This window comes from Carassius auratus, unplaced genomic scaffold, assembly GCF_003368295.1.
Source record: "Carassius auratus strain Wakin unplaced genomic scaffold, ASM336829v1 scaf_tig00005214, whole genome shotgun sequence".
Classification (NCBI taxonomy): domain Eukaryota; kingdom Metazoa; phylum Chordata; class Actinopteri; order Cypriniformes; family Cyprinidae; genus Carassius; species Carassius auratus.
The window spans coordinates 1359792-1367553 of record NW_020523638.1 but is presented as its reverse complement, the minus strand read 5'-3'; the positions used below and the strand labels follow the sequence as shown (position 1 = coordinate 1367553).

Below are 7762 nucleotides of genomic sequence, written 5' to 3'. Positions count from 1 at the left end.
AATTAATAGCAAGCTATAGTCATATGAATTCTTTTGATAGTGTCAGATGAGACCGTCCTGGGGCTTTTACAATATCATACAAGTGTTAAACTGGATTATTAAGACTGTGATGTGCGACTGTGTTTAGGGATCATTTTTAAGACTTTGACCCTGTCCAGATACCCACACTTGCAGTCTTGGCCTCAATGTCAAGATGTCAAATAAGTAATCAAGTGGTCAAGTGCAAAGATGGCAAGTGTGACAAGACAAACTATCACAGACTTACTGCTGCAAATATCTGCCTCCGCAGCTTTCTGTCTTCTCCATTTCTGAAGGAATCCCTCTCCAGAAACGCCACTGGGCTTCCTTTACGTCTTTTCAGCTATAAACAAAAATAAAAATAATAAAAAAGGGGAGAGAAAATAAAATTTAATTATATACAGAATGTTAATAATGATCTGTGAGCATAATATTTAGATATAAACTGATATGAATGAACTGCAAGATGAAAAAATCTTTTTTTTTTATCATTTATTTATTTAAATTTTTATTACATTTTTTGGATTTACATTAAAAGGTATTAAAAGCATGGTACATAACATATGATTACTGTGATATCTGTCATATAAAAGCACATACAAACACTAACATTTCAGTGATACAAACATAGCTGGTTTGGTGATTATTGTATTGTTGTATTGATTATTAATATACTATAGTAAAACTACAGTTATAGTTACTAATGTCCCGTTTACTGTGTTTTAACTTCACATTTCATTTATTACTATTGTAAGTGTCGTGATTACCATGATTTTACTACAAATACAACTTACATCATTGATCCTGAAATTAATAATAATATAAAACGGATCGAAGGTCTATGACACGTCACCTGACAGATAGAGTTTAATCAGACTAATTAGCAGCTGTGATCATTTATTTAAACGCAATGAAACTCAAAGACAGCCACGGAAGACCGATATAATACAGCGATTAAACATATGGCGCTAATCTGATTAATAAAGAAGACAGAATACATTTTATAAAAGGCATTAAAAAAGCGTATTTACGACTACTCACCCAAACTGTGGAACTGATAGCAAGTATCGCGATGTGTGCTGAATGAGACTTCTTGAACGTGATTTCATAGCGATAAACAACTCATGTCCTCGTGTCGAATTCGACGCTAGGGGCGCTCGACCATGCTTCGGTTTCTGATGCCTTTGGAGTGAGAATGGGTTGGTTCACCAAACCCATCTTGAGTGTTTGCTGCTAAAAAGCTCATTTTTTAGTTTCATCTGACCATAAAAGCCAGTCCCATTTAAAATTCCAACCATGGCTGATAACTGAATATGCTTTAGTTTGTTTTTTGATGAGCTAGGATAATTTTTCTTGTAAACCTCCAAAACAACATGTGTTGATGTAGGTTCTGTTTGACAATTTTTTTTAAAGGTTTTCTGAACCAGAAACCAGCCACTCAAACTCTCCTTCTCACTGCACATTTGGACAATATAGGCACACGTCCTCTTCCAGGCAGTTTTGTAACGTTTTCTGTTGGTGGGAAATTCTTAATTATTGCTCTGATGTTGGAAATGGGAATTGTCACTGCTCTAGCTCTTGTCTTAAAGCAACTTCACCGATTTGTGAAGCCTCAATATCTTTTGCTGCACATCAGAAATCTATTCTTTGGTTTTTCTCAGTGTGATGGATGATTAAGGGACATTTGGGTTTTGTTTTCCCTCCTCTTTATATTTCTGTGAAACAGAAAGCAATGGCTGGATAATTTAATGTTTGTAATCATACTGGAGTGCTCAAAATTGTGAATATGAATAGGAATATACTTCAGAGACATTTTACTCATAAGAATTTCTAGGGGTGCCGATAATTGTGTCCAACGAGTATTTGAGAAAATAATGATTTCATTATGATATTTGCCTTCCGTTTTAAATTCTTATTATCCAATGAAAGGACACAATTTTGTGAATAAAAAATCAAAAGGATTAACAATGCACATGAATTTTCACAGCCTTATTTGATCATATTTGCCAAGGGTGCCAATATTTGTGGGCATGACTGTAGATCTAGAGGACATCAAATGACATAATATTCATTGGATTCATTCAAGACATTCATAATCAGCAATGAAAAACTCAACAAACTATTTATTATAAATTACGAATGCTGTCTGATAATGGTTCAGTTTACACAGGACAAATGTCAGTGTCCTGAGGGACATTTCATACTTGATATCAAAGACCGAAAGAGAGCTAGAAATAGGCAAAGACAGAGAGCAATAAACAAATAATCTAAAAATACAGTATGGATTATGTGATTTAGGCTTAAAGAGGATTACCAGAAAACTACAAATCAATTTTTAACAGCAGAAGCACACAAGCATGTCCATGCTTGTGTATTTCACCTGCATCTTCCTGTTTAGAAATGTGAGCAATGTACCGCTGCGAAGAAGCGGGCAGATGCAGTCAAACTCACTGTCTCTCTTCCTTTTTGACCTTCTGTCTAAAGAGAGCTATTGCCATGCTGTCCTTCAACTTGACATGGGTTTTTAACTCTCCCTTTTTCACCTATCCCATCTCCTCTAACTCACTGTCTCCTGGATTCTGCTGAAGCGTTAACCAGCAGGGCTGTAGGTTCAAATCTTGGCACATATTGTCGTTAGCTGTAAAAACACTTGCATGTATTAGAAGACCACAGGCCATGAGAAGACACACTACAGTTTTTTGTGTAGACCAGAGTCTCTTGCACTAGGGATGCACACTACCGAGTGTGCACTTAAACATGGTTATGGTTCATGTGCACATCTGAAGAATGGAAAAACTGGGATATGTGTAGTATGATGACAATTCTGCAAGGCCAAAACGGATGTTGTGCAACATGCAAATACTTTCATTTGTAATAAAAGAAAACAATGAAATAAATACAATTTTAGGGGGAAATTTGGTCCACATGTAAAGAATATATATATATTTTTTTCTTTCACTCCATTTTTTTATTTATTTTTAATTTATTTTTTGGATCTTATCAGCAATCAGCATCTCTGAAATCTCATTACAGCATGCAGGAGCCTGCGTCAGAGATCAACACTGCACACCAAAACTGTATCTACACCAGATGGATGGCAAAACAACTCCTCTTTAGTCTGTGTTGCTTAACAGTCTTATGATTTTAATAAAATAAACAGGTCAGACTAGAATAACATGCTGATGTCTGTTTAGATTCTGTTGAAGGGACCTCACACTGATTCATACAATCAAAACAAACCAGACAAAACATACAGTGGAGAGTAAACCAGACCGAAGGTTAAGCAAAGACAACAAACCATGCTCTGCTCGCAGAACACTGGACAAATATACCACAAATAATGCCAGGGAAACTGCGCCGGAGTTTCCACTGCTTTCTGAGAATAATCCTGTTCTCTGAATTTGTAAAAATGACAAATAATCTACACGCACATACATTTAAACATTTTCATACAAGGTTATTATCATTGACTACAATTTTTAAAGTTTAAACTGATGTATTGTAATATTTTAAACCAAACAAAAAAAAAAGAAAAGAAAAAAAATGAAATTACAAAACCATACAAGAAAATTACTAAAACTGTAACTAAAATTCTAATGAAAACTTATTTTTGGATTCTTTAAGGTCAAATGAACAGCATTTGGTTTAAATATATTTTGTTTTTGCTTTTTGGCAAGAATATAATACAATAGTATATTTTAATTTTTTTCTTCACAAAACTAGAATATATGATGAGTTGTTTTTTAAGTAAATCATTATCAGTAAATTACTGTGATGCATTGCAACCCTATAAAGCTGAATCATATTTGGTACATTAAGTCTCTAAATTACCCACATGGTCAAAACTGCTGCAAACCTGTTGTACACAATCTACTACACGTCTCCTGTCGTCTGATTGAGAGTTGATAATCTCTTTAGCAAGTAAAAGCCTTTTAGAATAACTGTAATGTCCATCATGATGTTACAATTCCCTTGTCTTCTTGCTGTGAAATGTTTAATGATTTTATAAAGTAAAAATGAGAATAACTCAATAATAGTATTATTTCAAGATGAAATATACTTTTTTTCAGTAGACAGGCGAAGCACACTTGTCGTGCCATTCCTGCATCCATGCCCGTGCTTGATCTCTGATGGACACCTATGCCAGGGAAAAGACAAAAGTATTCCGGCACAGAGATTGAAAAAAAAAGCAATTCTAAGATGAGAACGGTACATCACTTTTAGGTAGCCTACGTTTATTTCCTGTGAAACTTTTGGGGATTTTTATACCATTAAGTTCATAACGTGTATTCATTTGGGTGATAATATACCAAACCACAACCTTTAAACTGCCATAAAATCCATTATATAATAACAATGAATGTTGAATCTCTTTACTTATTATTCTCTTCTCGTTATTCTTTTAATAATTTTGCATACGCCTTTATCCTAAGAAAATTACAAATGAGGAAGTGTTGAGGACTAAGTGGTGTGATAGTCTAATGCAGAACATGTAAACCAGTAACTGAATAGATTGTATACGGTAGAGAATTACTAAGAAACGATCTTGTATTTTATTTCTGATTTAAACTAGGATAGCATAATAATGTAACAGAAATGTCTCGAAAGAATGACTGCAGGTTAAAGCAATATTTTATTAAATCCAGCAAATTTACAGAAATATTGTCCTCTAACATCTCTAACATGACATCAAAAACTAGGAAACAAAGCACAAAGCCTATCAATTACTATTATTAAATGGGAAAATACTACAAGAGTGGCGAAACTGCAGTAAACAAAGTCAAACAGAAAGAGCAAACTAAATCATTGAGACATATAAAATGGTTCTTGTTTTAAAATTTAACCCTATAAAAAATGTTTGCAGTTTATATCTCACAATGGTGTGACGATTCAGGAGCACCTTTAAACACTAGTCAGATTGTCTGACAGAAAGGCTGCTTGTGAGGCTGATAGAGATGTGTTGTTTAATCTGTTTGAGATGTGCTGTTTTCCTTAATGCATAACATACAGTAGGCATAATTTGTGGGTGGGACATATCCCGACCACCTTTTGCCTGAGCCAATATTGTCCCTACCACTTTTTGAAAGTAACTGAAAAATCTTTTTTATTTTTATTTCCTAAAAACTTAAGATTTATTTTTTGCACCTCATTGCAGCTTCATCTGATAGACAAGTGTGTCCCCCCCTTCTAGGAAAAAAAAAACTTTCCTGAAAAGCCTCTATAAACAGAGTAAAAACAATATCCAATTTTGGGTCATATGATTACAGCAGGTTTGAAGTTCACTTGACATTTGATATAGAGCAAACTGACCTTACTGGCATAGCACCGATTCATTGTTTGTCAATACAGACCAAAAACTTAAATGCATAATAAAGTAATTTTAAAAAAAATATATAAACAAAAATTTTGCACTTCAGAAGAAAAAATGACCAGAGACATTATGAGTACTAAAAAAAATCTTATCAAGGTAAAGTGTAAAACTCTACAGCTAGTTAACTGAAAGCACTTTAGTAAGATGAGACGAAAAACTCATAACTTTGCCTCGGCTTCGGAGAATTCACTGAAGAAGGTGCTGTCATTGGAGTGTGGCAGTCCCGGCAATGCCTCCTTGCTCCTGTAGCTGCTCTGGCTGCTCCCTTCTTCAGGCAATGTGGGGGTCTTCTGGAATGTTCCAGGCATTCCTGGCTCCATAGACCCCAGGAAGCAGGGGCATCGAGTCCGAAGCCCTTTGAAAAGGAAATTCATTTTTAGAAAGGGCAACCAAGGACAGCCAAGAAGGTTCTTGAAGGCAATACGAAACTCTGGGCTTCGACAGTAGATGATTGGGTTGAGGCCGGAGTTGATGTAGCCTAACCAGTTTAATAAACGAAAAATGTCCCTGTTCGGCACATCTCGATAGAAGACATTGATGATGTTCGCCACAAAGAAAGGCAGCCAGCAGAGTGTGAAGACACCCATGATAATTAGTGTCTTGAGGGCTTCATGCTCCTTGACGATGGTTATTCTCAATGGTAGCCTTCGGGAACTTTCCCGCCATGCCGTCGTTCCTCCGACATCTTTGCACATCGAAGGTAAGTTGCTGTAGTCCGTGGACTGTACCTGATTTTCTATGCACTCGTTTTGGAACCTCAAACGGTTTTTGTCGATTAGCTGTACCTGTCGTGTGGCAATGAGAAAGATCCGTGCATTGACAAAAATCATGATGAGTAGAGGGATGTAGAATGAAACCACTGATGAAATTATAACAAATGGCACATTTGCTATAAAGTCACAACAATTGGGGACCTTGTTACATTCTTTCAAGTTTGTTGCCAATATCCAAACGCCAGTACTGATTCATAATGGGGACGAAGGAGATCAGAGATGAGACCAGCCACACGACACAAACAATAATTCGAGCCCTACACTTATTCAGGAGCACTTTATGTCGCAGAGGCCGCGTGATTGCAATGTACCGATCCACTGCGATGATGCAAAGTGTCTCTATACTGGCAGTGACGCATAACACATCAACCGATGTCCATAACTCACACAAAGTCTTGGTGAGTTGCCATTTCCCTGTTATGACAATTGTGGCACCAAGTGGCACCACCAGAACCCCGATCATGAGGTCAGCGCATGCCAATGACATGATGAAGATATTCGTTGTGGTCTGCAGCTGGGAGGTGCACGCAATAGCGATGATGACCAGAAGGTTACCCACGACAATAATGGTGATGATGGTCACTATGATGACCAGCACCAAAGACTGCAACTCATGTTCTTCACCCCCTGTCAGAGTGGTTGGGAGACTGCTGTTCACATAAGTTGGTAGAGTGATGTTCATCAGAATTTCCATGTTTCAGTATTCAGAGATCAAGGCATGCAATTTTTCAAACTGAAAATCAGAAACAAGCAGCAGTGAAGAGACAGCTAGGTGCTGCAAATGTCTAAACCTGCTATACCATGGCAGTATTGTATTTAATCTTTAATTTTAGACCACCTTATTTCCTGCTCTTGAACAACAGTATCAATTCTGTTTCACCTCTCCTTTAGGAAAGTCCTGAAAGTCGTGCATAACCCGCAACTTGTACGTTCTGTAGAATTTTGAGCACATTCCACACATCTGAACTGCAGATGAAGGAGGAAAAAATAGTGACTTTACATTTATTCTGAGTTAAAACTGGTCCATGAAAGATGCTTGAAAGCTCTTGAAAGCCACCAGAGAAAAGGTAGATAAGCAGCTGTCTTGTTGAAGTATCCATGTTGAAGTGGAGGAGGTTCAGTCAGCGTGTTGCCACCGTGTGTTTGGAGTGGAAGAGTAGAGATGCCTCTGCTGCCAAAAGCACAAAGGAGTAGTGAATCTGTCCACAAGTCAACAGTGGTAAAATTCTCTCCCACTCTTATAATGCTTGCTCTCTCTCGCTCTCTCTCTCTATCTGTTGGAGTTGAGCTATCAGCATGCTGTAGTGGCAGTCACATTTCACCCGAGGGGTGGAGTTGTAAAGAGTGTCTCACACAAACGCACCCCCTCTCTCTCTCTCTCTCTCTCTCTCTCTCTCTCTCTCGCTATCCAACAAGTACACAATCAGCAAACATTAAACACTTTTTATCTTGTCTGTCATGCTTTACAAATAGAAATACTTGCAAAAATATATACACAGACACACACAAAAAAAATATTAATGGGAAGTTACTCAAGGTATTGTTTTCTGTTTCACCTTCCTCCTAGTTTTGGTCAATTGATTCTTCCCATCTATTTCCA

The 7762-nt window shown here is 37.0% G+C and overlaps 1 pseudogene; it reads right to left on the bottom strand.

The window, feature by feature from the left end:
- Positions 1-5541: 5541 nt before the first annotated feature.
- On the bottom strand, positions 5542-7467 carry LOC113070725 (beta-1 adrenergic receptor-like; annotated as a pseudogene).
- Positions 7468-7762: the final 295 nt, after the last annotated feature.